Here is a 15,820-nt window from a genome sequence, read left to right as displayed (position 1 = left end):
CCAAGACAGATTCAATGAACTAACAATATTGTATACACACAAAGACTATATTACCACAATAAAGGAATGCAACAAAAAGTAATGGAGAAATTCTCCAGCCTTAAGCATAGACGAGCAAAGCATATGTACAGATAATTAGGTGAGTACCTTCTATTACAGAAAATATTTTATGTTGCGTTGTTGCCCTATGATGATACTTAATGTGTTAGTATGATAAGTTTTCCTGACTGCAATTTCGACTTTTTTAAGCAATTCACTTAATAATCAAATAATATCAATCTTATTATTATGATCATTATTACTGTAGTAGTAGTAATCATCATCATCTTCATAAAGTATTTGTCTTGAGGCTTGGCCCACCCTGTCTTTTATTCCACGAGCCGCCACTGCTACATAGGTACGAGTGTACGATGGATGTGTGCTTTAGTTGCCCTGGTATAGAAATAATTGATGATATGTTTAATACTGAGAGGGAAAAATGGATGAAACTGTCAATGTTAAACAGTGGATGAGCACAATATTTGCATAACTTTCGTGAAGAAAATAAAAATCATAGAAACCAACTACATATTTATGTCCACGGAAGCTGTACAAGCTAATATCCCTATTCTTGAGAGAAAGTATCAGGGTTTGAAAAAACCCGGGCTTTTTTGAAAAAGCCCAACCCACCTGGGCCCATATGGGTTTTTTCGGGTTTAATTGGGTTTTTTCGGGTTTAATCGGGTTTTTTCGAAATATTTCAATGTCTTTGGGGTAAAAGTGTTAAAATGTTATTTATATTTGTGATTTATGTTTCAAGATTGTCATTGACACAACTTGCAACAATTTTCTACTCAATGCTGTTTTGAAAAAATGGCCGCCATTTTGAAATTTTACATTCGATCGCCGAGAAAATCTATACAGCAAATTTAGCATAACTTGTGCTTTCACCGTCAAAATTTCAACTTAAAAGACTGAAAATTGCGCTTCGTAGCGTAGATACTCGCTGTTTTGAAAAAATTGCCGCCATTTTGATATTTTTCGTTGGTATGCCGCCAAAATCTATACAGGAAATTTAGATTGTCTCTTCTTGTACTGTGAAAATTTTAACTTAAAAGGCCGAAAGTTGTATCCTGTAATGTGTGTGGTAAAGGCAAACGAGTTGAGTTGATTTTGTGTTTAACATCCCTTTTAGCAGCGAGGCTATATTACACGGGACCTACTGATTAAAGTGGAATCCGAACCACATGATCTCCCTCCGGGAAGCAAACCCGGGTCACCCACGCCGAAGACGCGTACACTAACCGCTTAGCCATGAAGGAGCTCGGCAAACAAACGAACAAATGTAGATCAAGTCATCCAGAAGCCTGACTGCCATTCGCCAAATATGAATACAAAAGGGGTCTATTAATTTAAAACAAAGATACAATTCATGTTGTATGAAATAAATAAAAGTTTCAAAATGTCTTATATGAAATTAACATCTTCCAGCGTAAATAAACCTGTCATATTTTCTCCATGAGAATACGGGACACCTCAGATCCCCCACCTCAACTTTCCAACACAATGAATTGAACTATAGTCTGGTTATGAATAAAAGTATAATAAGCCGCGGTGGCTCAGTGGTAGAGCGTTCACCTCTGGTGCATGGGGTCCCTAGTTCGATCCCAGCTCGCGCCAAGTGAGCTTTGTGGTAGACAAACACCGTGTGCGTGGATTTTCTCGGGATTCTCACATTTCCTCCCACTTTCTTCATTCCGTCATTTCATTCATTTCTCATCATCACCGTCACCTTGAGCATAGCAGGCATAACCGTGAGACTAAAACTAAAAGATTTCATTTTTATTTATTTGTTTTTTTTTTTTTTTCAAGAATATAATAGGCGAAAGTTCACTAAGCAGCAGCTGTTTTTCTCTCTTCGTACCCTGCAATTAATTGTACAGACTGAAGATGCCTAAAAACTTAAGATGTGCTATAAAAATGCTATACAGGAAAACAATATGCAAATTATTTAAATCAGTGATACAATCTACTTTCAATATTCTTCGCGCGTTTAGCAATATTTATTTACATGGATTTATTTGCCAAAATTACGTTCGTCAGTTTAATCTGATGAAAAGCTGATTTTTCTCCCTGTGTCGTGTGAAATTGTCAGGACCAGATTTACATTTTTCTAAGACGTGGACCAAAGCACAATTCTGAGCCCCTAGCCCCTGAAAAAGATTATAATTCTTGTTAACTTACTTAATGTGTTGCTGGAGAAAAGGTCAGCCATCTTCCCCCATGTTTGTAAATGTAGAAACACTCAAAGCCATTTTATTATTAATTTTTTTTTTAATCCGGAGAGTATCCGAGTTTCTATCAAGTTCAATGGAAAAAGTAGCATTCCAAATTTCGCTCGCTATCAAGTCGAACAGGGTGGTGTAATAACTTCCTCGAAACTGTTGCATGCAACAGCGTACTGTACATTCACTAATTACAGGATTCCCAGCCAATGTCAGAATTTTTTGTTTTTCACTTTTCGAATAAGCTGATATTGATAACAGAAATGGAAGAGAGTTAAAATACGGGACATTTCACTTTTCCGACTAAATTTATGGGGACGCGGGACACTCGGGCCCAAAAACGGGACTGTTCCGTTTTTTACGGTACGTATGCCAGGCTTAAGCGTAAAATAAATAGTTTTATTATTGAAGTATTCATTTTCGATCCTTCTGCGTTTAATTCGGGAATTTCTTGAGCACTTCTTTCACGGCGTGTACATCAAAACTTTCACTAGTACGGAAATTTGAATTCAGCACTTGAAATAGTAAGCGTTACATAGTCTTCGGAACCCCGAGCATTAAGCTTCTTAAATTTGACAAGAATTTTTACGCTATTGCTGGTGTTGATTCTACAGAATGCTTATTTGAATAGTAGCAACAAATGACTGAACTGTTATGGTTCAACCAAATTTTAGTTGAAAACACTTGTGTTTTACATCAATAGTAAGAAATAATACTAATAGTTTTACTAATGTATTTACATATGTACTATTAGTACCGGCACCTATGACCTTAAACCCGTCAAACGTATGAGTGATAACGTCCCTCGGTGTCGCTGAGTCGACGAGCACACTATTCACGGAAAATATTTTCTAAAGTACAAAATTGCTTCTTTTACTTAAAAAGGCTATAAGCATAATCCATACATTAATTTGTTCTATAACTATCTCAAGCCAAGTTTTTTTTTTTTTTTTTTTTTTTTTTAACTCATTTAGCGCATTCAGAGCTTTATAAAGGTCTTATGTTGAATGTTGTTGTATATCTTAACGTAAAAGTGTCTAATTCGCCCAAGAAAAGTCTAAAATCTGATAAAAATCACTTACAATGTAATCACCATAGTTGTACCAATAATATACTAACAAATAGGGTTTTTTCGGGCTGGGCCCACCTGGACAAACCCTGGAAAGTATGCCAAATGCAAAAACGTACATCACATTAGATCAAAACACATATCTGTGCCGCTTAGCGTAAGTACAATGCGATATTACAGATCATAAAAATTCAAATACATATGAAGGTATAACATCAATGGCCAAGGAATTAGACTATTCTAATTTTCACATCTAGGACTTTATTATGTGCGTTTATGAACAGCAGTGGTGTCTGGTTGTCGATGATGTGGATCTGGAGCATAATGATTTGTAACTTCGGCTCTTTAAACCAGTGGGACCGAGAACATCATTTGCTAAGTGAAGTGTATATCCTGGGCACCTGTCACATATTTTCAGAATACTTACACTTTTATAACTGATAAACATTCACAAAGAGAAACTATCGTATTACAGAAAAATTGTGCAACGAAATTTCTCTTTTGCAAACGCACCATTATTAAGCCATCATGCGGGCTCTAAATCTTTTCTTTTCATGTTTTGTTAGAAACAAGGTACTTTACAGTTATAGTCATATTTTGTCCCATTTTCATGTATTGTACGAGTTATAGCTGAAAGAAATACATGCCACTACACTGTACCTTGACATGATTTATATGTAAATTTCCAACGTTACAGTTTGTATACCTGCTAACTCTAAAACTCTGTCTTTTTCTTTTAAATACCATAAGTACATTATGAACTAAACGTCATTCAGGGTAACTTTCAGAATTTTGGCAATTGCTCCACCAGACATTCAAGTGCAAACATTGGCAAAATTCCGTTTGTGGGCTTACAAAACCATCATTATTCATTTCTATGGTCTGTTTCGTCCAGCTGTACATTGTGTGGAGACAAATACTTAGTCCATATAGGAGGTTTTGCTCAACTCCTTCCCAGAATTTTCAGGGCTTAAAAATGGTAATTTGGATAATGGTCGCTTATAATTTTGTGGCATTATCTGAGGCATTTGAAATAAAGGTAGTAAAGAAGTTTTAGCACTGTATTAACGACCACCTCATAACCTTTTCACTGGTATTTGTGTCATACCTGTACCCCTTTTTATTTCTGAGATACTGTATTTAGCGTGCATCCTGACTTTATCATGATTTGCTACACGTCACATTGGAAACATGGCCACCGTAGGCATATGGAATGGAATCTAATATTTCTAACCGTACCATTATGTTTATGAAAGATGTATAGTCATGTCCAAAATGATTGTCGCATATCTATAACTGTCTTCTTGTAAGAATATAATTTGATAATGATTTTGCAGGGTACTTTTAATGCTGATACTATGTGTATAATCGGGAAATGTATATTTGTGGTAAATTTCATAGGAAAATAATTATAAATAGGAAAATTAGAATGAGATGTTAAATAGACAAGAAAGTTTCATTTTCGTTATATTGTTCTCATTTACTGCTCTTTTACATAAAATTTGCCACATACATGTCTTTGCCGATTATACACATACTAACATTATAAGAAATATTGGGCGAATTCGTTATCAAATTATACTCCTACAACAACATATTTATAGACATGCGACAATAATTTTGGACCTGAGTGTACCAATTTGTGTCAAATTATCAGAATTTTCAAAAATGGTCAACCACCATCGTCTGATTTTCGGTGGAATAACCCTAGAATGTAATGGGAAAATGCATATAAGGTGTTATAATTATATTGCTGATCCTTTTAGGAGTAAAATTATACAGACTACGTAGGTATATTGTCACTTTTACCTCACGGATTTAGTTAGAGAGGTATTGTTCCTGACTACATGCATTCCTCAGATAGTAGCTACTCTTAACTTGTAAATTAATAGAATTTAACACTAATTTACAGAGATTAATTATATTAGAATTCCGTAGAATTTAAGAATGCGGGGTTATATTTATACAACATATACATCGTGAAACAATATCCTAATGTTGTTATTAAGAATGCATGTCGACTGACTGCGTGCATTTATAATATGCGTACAAACTTAAATCCAAATACTGCGTTTTTAACACTGAACATGTGCTTCAAGAAACATACAAGTGCGTAAAAGGTAAATCAACCTATGCTAGGTGTTCACTATAAGATCCGGTTAGCATCTGGCGAAGCTTAAACGAGAACCTTCCCTAAGGGCAGAAGTGAAGACAAAGATTTCTAATGCATAATTAATACTTTGTTTACTTATGTTTAACTCCATATAAATGAACCACACTTCTTGACTTCTCTTTGTCCTCGTATGGCATATTTTCTCGTGTTATCCCATTTTATGGGGGTATATTTATATCCACGAAAAATGAATTTCTTTTAGCAGGAAATGCACAGTTAGTGCCTTCAAGAGTCCTTCTTAAGAGCAACTGAATTAATGGGTACATATTAACTTCAGGAGGGCTCATTATAATCGCAGTATCTGGACATATAGCATAAAAACTAGTGAATAAAACACGAAACCGACTTGTGCTAGGTGGCCACTAAAAGGCACGAATCAGATTCAGGCCAGCAGTATTGTACAGAGCTCATGCAATAGCGCGTCCGTAGGGAGCAGGTGCATGAGCAACTGTGAGCACACGCATTATCGCGGATAGTGGAAAATATACTTCATATGGCATAAATATACATGCCTTGCATGTGGCACAGCTTTGCAACACTTTTATGATCAGTGTGCTCAATGCCTTAACATAGCACTTCACTTCACAATGTTCTCATAAAACACTAAGCGGTAAATAGCACATTTTCCATTTTGCAGTTCCATATTATTATTCATGTGAAAAGAGAGGTCCCATTATATTTTGATTACTTGTACAATCCTATTGTGAAATCAACAACATATTTCTTCCATAAACAGGGACCCTCTTCCTGTATGAATTAGGCCTAGTAGCTTTTATCCCTAAATTTTCCAAATAAAATGTCCTCACACTCTTAACTTGGGTTCACTCGAGCAGACGGTTCTACCAAATAGAAAATTTATAGGTAAAAAACCGTGAAACACTTTTCGTAAAGGAATGAGAGAGTGAATGTAAGTAATTACTGTCAGTGCACAGAATATTGAAATGTGTATCCTCCCGTCGCTGACGCGCCTGCTCCCTACAGACACACACCCCCGTAACCGGTCGGGTTTCCCTGACTCAAATAGCATCGTGGCCACCTACCACAAGTTGATTCGTGTTTTATGCACTATAGTTTTTACGCCGTACGTCCACACTGTATTTACACTAAGCACTCTTGAAATCAATCTACCTGTGGCAATGGAGCTCTTTTATTGCATACTATGCTAAAATACAAAGCTCTAACCTAACCTGAAAATGGAAAAAATGTCAAAATTTAGGAGAACCGTCTGCTCGAGTAATGCCTTTAACGTGCCACCTCATACTCACCCATACCTTGCTTGCACATATCAAGTGTATTCATTATCATGTCAGCTGCGTTGAACAGCAGCCATCCGAACGTGTTACTGACAAGACTTTATCAGGAGAGATTATATGACATTAGTTCCTACATATTTTCTTTCCTATGATTTACTTCCTTTTGAACGTCAATTCCAATTATAAACATATATATCCTAATTTGTGCGTCTCTCTAAGTGTAAAATTCACAATATAAACTCATTTCCCATAATTACACTATCAGACGAAACAAATATTTGTCTAGTCTTGTCGTAGACCATTATCGGTTAAATAGGTAGGTGCACCGGCTCACTAGTCATATGTGCTACTAATGCAAAAATGGTCAAATGTGTACCTCAAACAGAGGATTTATGATTCAAAAGCAAAATAGAATAAAATACAGGACACAATCGGGAAAAGGACACAAGTCGGGAAAAAAAGTCAAAATCAGGAAAAAGTCAAAGTCAAAGTCGGGAAAGGAGTTCAGACAGGGAAAACGGGCGAAAAGCCAAGGTGAACAGGGCAAAAAAGTAGAGGAAAGTGGGAAGTATAAAATGAAAAAAGAAAGGAGAAATAGAAAGTGTAGAAAAAAGAAGGGAATGTATGTACGTGTAAATGGAACAGAAAGTGTAAGTATATTGTAGGTGCATCACTGGGCCCACTTAATCATCTTCCTCACGGAGCACCTCAAGCCACGAGGCACTCACTAGCACAGCCACTGTCGAACTCATACTCAAACAAATATTTGCCCTATTTCGTATAGACTATATTTTAATGTTACCAGGTCTGAGAACGTAATTCCCCTTTGGAGTTGAAAAAATTTCTTGTTGTTCATTGACTTTCTGAGTTATGGGAAGTTAATTAGGACAACAGTTTTATTTACGTTTAGCTAGCTAAACTGTCTTCAAAATAGAGTAGGTATATCAATATCATTGTTCAGCCCCATATCCGGATTAATATATTAGGGAGGGGGTTGAAATTGTTATAGATTTAATGGAATCAGCTTTCAACTTAGGGCAGCTTCTTGCCATGTGGCAGGTTTAGCGGGTAGGCACAGGCCTACCCAAACATTTTGAAAAATAGGCCTATATAAACGCTAAAATATACAATAAAGAACCATATATTTCCCACTATTTATATTAATGATAGATAATAATTTAACAAATAGCATCAACCACTACTATAAAAGTAATTCCTTACTGTCATTAATCAATCAAATGTGTATATCCATGTGAGTGGGTTTTCTCGGGGTTCTCCCATTTCCTCCCACTTTCTTCATTCCATCATTTCATTTATCAGTCATCATCACCGTCTCCTTTAGCCTAATCGGCATAAACGTGGGACGTAAAACCCAAATATTTCATTTCATTTTTCAAATGTGTATATGTATCCATAAGCAAGGAAACGGGCCTACCAAAATTAAAATCCTAAAGCCGCCTCTGTTCTTGATTACTTTTTAAAACTTAAATTTATCTCAACAAACATCAAAAGCTTTCAGTAGACGTTGAAAAACACGTATTCCATTAGTTGCAAAGGACAACAGAGCGAAGTAAAAAGTTACGTCCCAAGGTGACCCGCAGGGTCCAAGACGGGGTCCAACTCAAAATTGTAAAATGGAAAGAGGGGTCAATTGGTATATCGCTTGAAAGCTATTGTTAAAAAAAAAAAAAGCTACAACAAGTCCCGATTCTCTACGATCACCCTATGCAAAATGGCGGCGGGTCAAAATGTCATCAAAATTTGCATTGAAAACAACATGGACACCCCTATAAATATGAAATGTGCAGCCAAACGGAAAAACAGTAAAACAAGTGTCACATGATGTTCACAGGACAACAGATCGAAGTAAAAAGTTTCGCCCCAGGGTCCCCCGCAGGGTCCCAGATAGGGTTCAACTCAAAATTGTCAAATGGAAAGACTGGTCAAGTGGTATATCGCTTGAAAGCTCTTGTAAAAAGAAAGAAGCTACAACAAGTCCCGATTCTCTACGATCACTCTATGCAACATGGCGGTGGGTCAAAATGTCATCAAAAGTTGCATTGAAATGAATGAAAAAACACATATTCCAGTGGAATTGGCGGTAAAATTGCTGGACAGTGCCCGGTAGCCCAGGAGAGTTGTAGTGTTCATCATAAAAACACATCAGCGAGTGGTGCACACAGCCGAAATATTGATTCAATGACACTAGTCGGTCGGGAGAAAACAACTGTTTTCAGTTTGCTTGCACAGAATTCTTCGAGATGTGGAACGAGGCAAGCATGATCTACCAATGTTTCCTGCATCTGTTTTGTAAGAGGTCTGGGGCTCTTCCCAGATCTTGACCTTGGTGTCCGCACAGGATGTGTGTTTGAAAGCCCTTTATCGGTAGTTATGATGTTGCTTCTTAGGGTGGCCTCTCCCCTCCTGGACTTCCGACACTATGGGATCAAGGAAATTGAACATTGTATCCTCCCGACTGGCTAGTGCAACGGACGAAATATTTCGGCTGTGTGCACTACACGATGATTTGTTTCCATGATGCACACCATAACTCTCCAGGGTACAGCACTGCCGTGTCGTGACAAAACGCTGTAACTTTGGCGAAGAAGTTTTGCGAAAATGAGCCTTAAAGTTTTCATCCGAAAATGTGATCTGTATCGTGTAGAAATAGTGTATCTTGACTTTGGAAACACGTGGTTACATGTAATGTTACGTAAATGCATGTTGTGTGATTAAATTTGGTGAAAATTGACTGGTTGACCATTATTGCCTAGTTACACTGGTTCTACACGATACAGATCACATTTTCGGATGAAAACTTTAAGGCTCATTTTCGCAAAACTTCTTCGCCAAAGTTACAGCGTTTTGTCACGACACGACAGAGCAATTATACGGAACATTCCCCTGGGACATGTTGTATTGTACCATTTGCCCACATTCAGCCCAGAACCGAAAACAGCGGTATAAATGGTCCGTATTTTGGACTTGCCGTGTGCTATCCAATGACGTATAAATCTTGCCAATCCCCGAGTGTCACGTTGCGACCCTCTCCGCGTTATTCTGTTATTTCCGTTCGAGAATGCATTTTCCCCCCAATTCCCGCCCTAGGTCGAATGATGTCAGCCTGGTTCGTCTGTATACCTATCTTAAGCTCAGTGTTCCTCAGTAACAACAGGCGAATAATGAGATTGACGCAAGGTTCCAGCCCTGTCCATACCTGCCCTTTTCTTCCCTATGCGTCGTGTAAAAGTGAAATTCATGAGACATTAATGTCGTGAAACGTATAACTTCAAATGAAATACCGAAATGAAGAAACATACACATTTTTGATAACGATTACTGCAACTGGACTGTGCTGTTTGCTGGTTTATGTTTGTTGTACAAAACATACGCCTTTCGAAAGAAACAGTCGCATACAAGCTTGAATTGAAAGGCACGAACGTGAGGTACGCTGGAACACAGTTTGTTCCACAGTAAGTTGAGCAGGCTTTGCTGAAGGGTCGTTAGTACGAATTGTACTGAAGTACTTGTGCTGTGCAAAAGTAATACGCGCTACGAATTGAGTTGCTTGTGCGTGTCAGAAGGCTTCCATTTCATTGTAGAAGGTGGCATGTACTACCCTAATATCGTGTGTTAGTGCAGTGTCTGCTAAAGATAACATTGTATTGGAACAATGCCATATACGAACGGGGAGGCATTTGACATGATAATGGTGTTAGGGGAATGTAGGCAAAACTATAGTGCTGCAGCCCGAATTTATAACGCAAAGTTCCCACAGCGACAATCAATTTCCCATAATGTACTTCGACGGTTAGCAAATCGTCTGAAATAAACAGGGCGCATACCTCCTCAATATGGGGGTCACAAATATGCTCCAATTGTAGATGACAACGATGTCGTTATTGATGTTTTGGCTGCTGTCGAAGTACGTCCTAATGCATCCTCAAGAGATATTGCCCGGGATCGCGGAATTAGTCAAACAAGTATACTGCGGAAGCATAAACGCCACCCGTATCATATCTCCTTGTGCCAGGTGCTAACAGATGCCGACCGTAATAAGCGCCTCCAGTTTTGTAATTGGGCCCGTCAGAAATTGAGGACAAACCCAACGTTTTTCAGTATGTACGTGCTGTGGACAGACGAAGCAATATTTTCAAGTGATGGTCATGTCAACCTACACAATGCGCATTATTGGGCTGTGGAGAATCCGCACTGGACACTACAGATCGACCGACAAAGACGTTGGAGCATCAATGTGTGGGGTGGTATCATTGGAACACATGTAATTGTGCCCTGGTTTATTAATGGAAATTTAACGTCGGCTCTGTTCCATCAATTCTTGACAGAACATCTACCGCAACTGCTGGAAAACATCCCACTTCATGTGCGGCGTAATATGTGGATGCAATTGGATGGTTGTCCAGCACATGCTGTTCGTATATGCAGAGGTGCATTAAATACTTTATTTCCGCACCGTTGGGTAGGAAGAGGGTCCAATACTCCTTTCCTGCTTCGCTCTCCAGACTTTACGTGCATGGACTATTATTTCTGGGGTCGACTCAAGGAGCTTGTTTACACGAATAGACCAACTACACCAGAAGATATGAGGCAACGTATAATGACCGCATTTCGAAGCATAGGCGAGGCGGAGCCTGAAGCTGTGGGATATAATTATTATCGCCGTCTGGACCATTGTCTTGCTGTACATGGACGTCAATTTCGGCAAAACGTGATGTAAAACGTGCTGTGTGAAGTGCACATCTGATACATAACGGACAGCAGCCGTCTCCAAGGTAAATATGATATATCCTTCGTACGTTATGCAATGGTAAATTAATTCTTAGATCAAAGTTAGACGTTTCAATATAATATGGTTACCTGTCCACCATAACGCTTCCATTTCCATACTGTATATGTTACCAGTGTTGACTACGAGACGAGACAAGGCAACACTTTTCAGTAGTGTCACGAAAGAGGACTGAACAGTCTCTGTAGTATTGTACCCGGAAAACGTATGTTACCGAGGAAATATAGCTGTTCAAAATGTTCAGGATCTTCCTCCAGCTCAATTAAACAACTGCTAATTTGGAGGTGGATCCTGGCTGGATATCTGGATCTGGTTACCGTAATATGTTGTACTTTTGAAATAATGAGACACTTGTTTTTCAGTTTTTACGTCTGGCTGCCCGTTTCAGATTTATAGGGGTGGCCATATTGTTTTCAATGCAACTTTTTATGACATTTTGACCCACCGCCATGTTGCATAGGGTGATCGTAGGGAATCGGGACTTGTTGTAGCTTCTTTCTTTTTACAAGAGCTTTCAAGCGATATACCACTTGATCCCTCTTTCCATTTGACAATTTTGAGTTGGACCCCGTCTTGGACCCTGCGGGGGACCCTGGAACGAAACTTTTTACTTCGATCTGTTGTCCTGTGAACATCATGTGACACTTGTTTTTCTGTTTTTCCGTCTGGCTTCCTGTTTCATATTTATAGGGGTGTCCATATTGTTTTCAATGCAAATTTTGATGACATTTTGACCCGCCGCCATTTTGCATAGGGTGATCGTAGAGAATCGGGACTTGTTGTAGCTTCTTTCTTTTTACAATAGCTTTCAAGCGATATACCACTTGACCCTTCTTTCAATTTGACAATTTTGAGTTGGACCCCGTCTTGGACCCTGCGGGGGACCTTGGGACGAAACTTTTTACTTCGCTCTGTTGTCCTTTCAACTAATGGGATACGTGTTTTTCAGTTGGTACTTATCTTGGACCGTTTTCGATTTAAAGGCCTGGTACGGACTAATGGAATCACCCGATATATATACATACATACATACATACATACATACATACATATATATTATATATATATATATATATAACATGGCCGTTATTTCTTTATTACATTTTTAAGGGGTACAGTGGATGTGTTGATCGTCATAAAGCAGGTAGTCTAGTGATCGAAAATATGCGAACAGGTAAAAAGTGAAACTGGTTGTTTCGTAACTAAAGTGTTAATATTTTTTTCCTAACTTCCTGCAGACACTTGAAATTTAATATATTACATTAAACTTTACAGAAAACGTGAGTTCATTTTGTAAGTGCGTCATCAAATTTTTTATTAAGTATTTTGGTCCTTGTACATGGAATGTGAGTAATCAATGTTTTCTACTCTTTAATGTCAAATTGAACACCAAAGAGTTCTATTTTGCTACATCTGATCACAGGTAAAAAGGATGTAGAAATTTTACCAGTAATCACAAGTTTCGTTTTCAATATACTCATTGGATATTAGTTGGTAAATAGAAATTCTTCGTAAACTTTAACATTGGTATACATCTTTCTAATCAGAATGCTCTTGCTTGAATGATTTCATTAAAAACCAAAACAGTGGTGGCGATAGACGTTAAAAGTGAGGGAGGAAAGACATGAGCTGGATATTTGTATATCAATCGTAGTTTCCCTGGTTGTATAACTAATAGGATATTATCTCTTTCTCTTAAAATACTGTATATTGTATTTCATATTTTATTGACAGATGAGATGAGATTTTTGAGTTTTATGTCCCACGGTTATGCCGGCTAGGCTAAAGGAGACGGTGATGAAGAAAGTGGGAGGAAACGGGAGAACCCCGAGAAAACCCACGCACACGGTGTTTGTCCACCACAAAGTTCACTTGGCGGGAGCAGGGTTTGAACCCAGGACCCCATGCACCTGAGGTGAACGCTCTACCACTGAGCCACCGCGGTTCATATTTTATTGAGTAAATCGACAATAGCAACGCAAGTAGGTACTAGCCCTTTGTACTTTTAAACAACGAAGTTGTAAGAAGACATTTGATTCCTTGCACATGAATATCTCAAAATTCTGTCTGGAAAATTGTGTGATCAGATTATTTAATAAAAACTTTGCAAACAAATAAATAGAAAGGATAATATTAATCATAGTAACGAAAAATGAGGCTTGTTTTGCAAAAGTTATATTGAAACTGGGAATTAATGAACAACTTAATTTTTAATTCCACACATGTTATTAAATGTATATTATTACTCTTAGAAAATTATAGACAGTAAATACTACAAGCACATGCTACGACATTTAAAGAAATATTTGCTTTTGCAGCTTCCCGAAACATGTTCGTTGCCATTAGGCGCACTTTTCACTTTCTTGTAATAGGGGTCTACACCAAAACACAATACTTAGGGTACGAACATGCCGAAGAGCCCTCGCGATCGAGGTCGAGGTTTAAGTCGCGGTCGCACCCTCGATACTGGCATAAACCTATGGATTCAAATGAGTAAGTGCATGACGAAGATGTACGTTATATCGCGACCAAAAGGTCGACCGCGAGGGTGAATTAGTGGTCGCGATAATAAACAACCGAGTTTGTTTTTACATCGATGTTCAGCGGAAGCGTCGCTATGGTTCGTGTTCTCATTAGTTCTCCCTGAAGCTCTGGACGGAATAAAACCTTCATTTGTTTAGAATTTCGTCTGCAGATGATAGTGTGTGCGTATGCTCGAGAGGTTTTGCTGCACTAGTAAATTTGATTATGAAAGACATATTAACAGAACTAGTGAGGAATGTTCCAGCAATATGGGATAAGAAACACAAACATTATAATAGGCACGTTTTAAATAGAGAATGGAAGAAAATAGCAACTGAAATAGGAATGTCAGAGTGGGAATGGGAAGTTATTCATATTTATTTGAGAATTGTACTGTAGCTTATTATTATATAAGGCTTTCGGGCTGAAGTCCGTAAATTGTCGAGTTTCTAAAAAAAAAAAAAAAAAACAAAAAAAAACAAAAAAAAAAAAAAACGCTACTGTCAATCATATCTATACTTAAAACCTCCACACACACACCCAATTCCGAGATTAATAGATAAGTGTTTCTTCTAAATTCATTACTGATATAAGGTAAAGAAATACCTGTAAAGACTCACGTATCGATAGGGAGGAAACGTCGAATAATGGAACTGCAGTGATGAAACTTCATTTGCTGAAGTTAATACTCCCTTCACCTCGAAACCTGAAGACATACTTGATCTTTCTTCTTCTTTTTTTTAACATTTTACTGGGAAATGATTTCTTGGCTGAGTGCTGAAAGAGGGTATTTTTACACAGAAAATTGAATAAAGGTAAAAGTCTTTGATTTATTGATAGAGATGGACAAAAGATGAGACTCGAATATTTTTGCGAAACAAGAGACGAGACTTTGGCATTCCTCATGTCTCGTCTCATGTCCATCTCTATTTATAAACTGTTTGACAGTTTCAATTAATGATACCTGTTGTTCTGTATAGTTGCGAAACATGGTCGCTTACACTGACGGAAGAACATAGACTGAAAGTATTTAAGAACAAGATCCTGAGGCGAATATTCAGACCCAAGAGGAACGGGAATGGGGAATGGCGTAAACTTCATCACGAGGAACTACGTAGTTTATACGGTTTACCAAACATTGTTAGGACCATCAAGTCTAGGAGGCTTAGGCAGGGCCGGATTTAGCATTTTGGCGCCCCTAGGCCCAATAATTTTTTCCGCTCCTAATCTGGTTAAAGTTACTATCCTAAAAACCTCTATTAAAAAATTATATCAGGCCTATATGTTAATTGCTTAAACACCACTCCACGATGCAAATAGTTTAACTTTACCAACAATTATTTGTTCCAATAAACTTCAAAATCAGAATGCTTTATTAGCCTGATTTTTTAAAATCAATTCAAAAAATATGTTAAGTTATGGCTATTTATTTTTATTTCTAGATATTTTTTAATTTTTTTTCTCTCGGCCCTGCGCCCCCTGGGAGCTTGCGCCCATAGCCCCGGGCCTACCGGGCCTATTGGGAAATCCGGCCCTGGGCTTAGGTGGGCAGGTCATGTAGTTAGGATGGAAGAAAATAGAAACGCTTTCAAAGTCTTGACTGGAAGATCAATCGGAAAACGACCATTACGAAGACCTAGGCGCAGATAAGAGGACAATATTAAGATGAATCTCGTAGAAATAGGAATACAAAGTAGAAACTGGATCCTGTTAGCTGAGGGTAGAAGTCAG

General features: G+C 38.0%; 1 protein-coding gene across 6 annotated transcripts in view; it reads right to left on the bottom strand.

Moving 5' to 3' along the window:
- The window catches only part of LOC145691772 (uncharacterized), a 53,572-nt gene extending 46,068 nt beyond the window's left edge, over positions 1-7,504 (bottom strand). For 3 of the 6 annotated variants that reach the window (XM_081767097.1, XM_081767103.1, XM_081767085.1), the window contains exon 1: positions 6,778-7,501. The gene's annotated coding sequence lies outside the window, so the exon portion shown is untranslated. Of the gene's footprint in view, positions 1-6,771 lie in introns of all 6 variants that reach the window. The other 3 variants (XM_081767111.1, XM_081767116.1, XM_081767093.1) reach the window with 3 other exon arrangements.
- Between the last annotated feature and the right edge of the window lie 8,316 nt (positions 7,505-15,820).

Source organism: Thermobia domestica, chromosome 1 (genome assembly GCF_964235325.1).
Source record: "Thermobia domestica chromosome 1, izTheDome1.hap1.1, whole genome shotgun sequence".
In the NCBI taxonomy this organism is placed as follows: domain Eukaryota; kingdom Metazoa; phylum Arthropoda; class Insecta; order Zygentoma; family Lepismatidae; genus Thermobia; species Thermobia domestica.
Note: the sequence above shows the minus strand (reverse complement) of the source record. Positions and strands in the feature narration are given on the sequence as shown.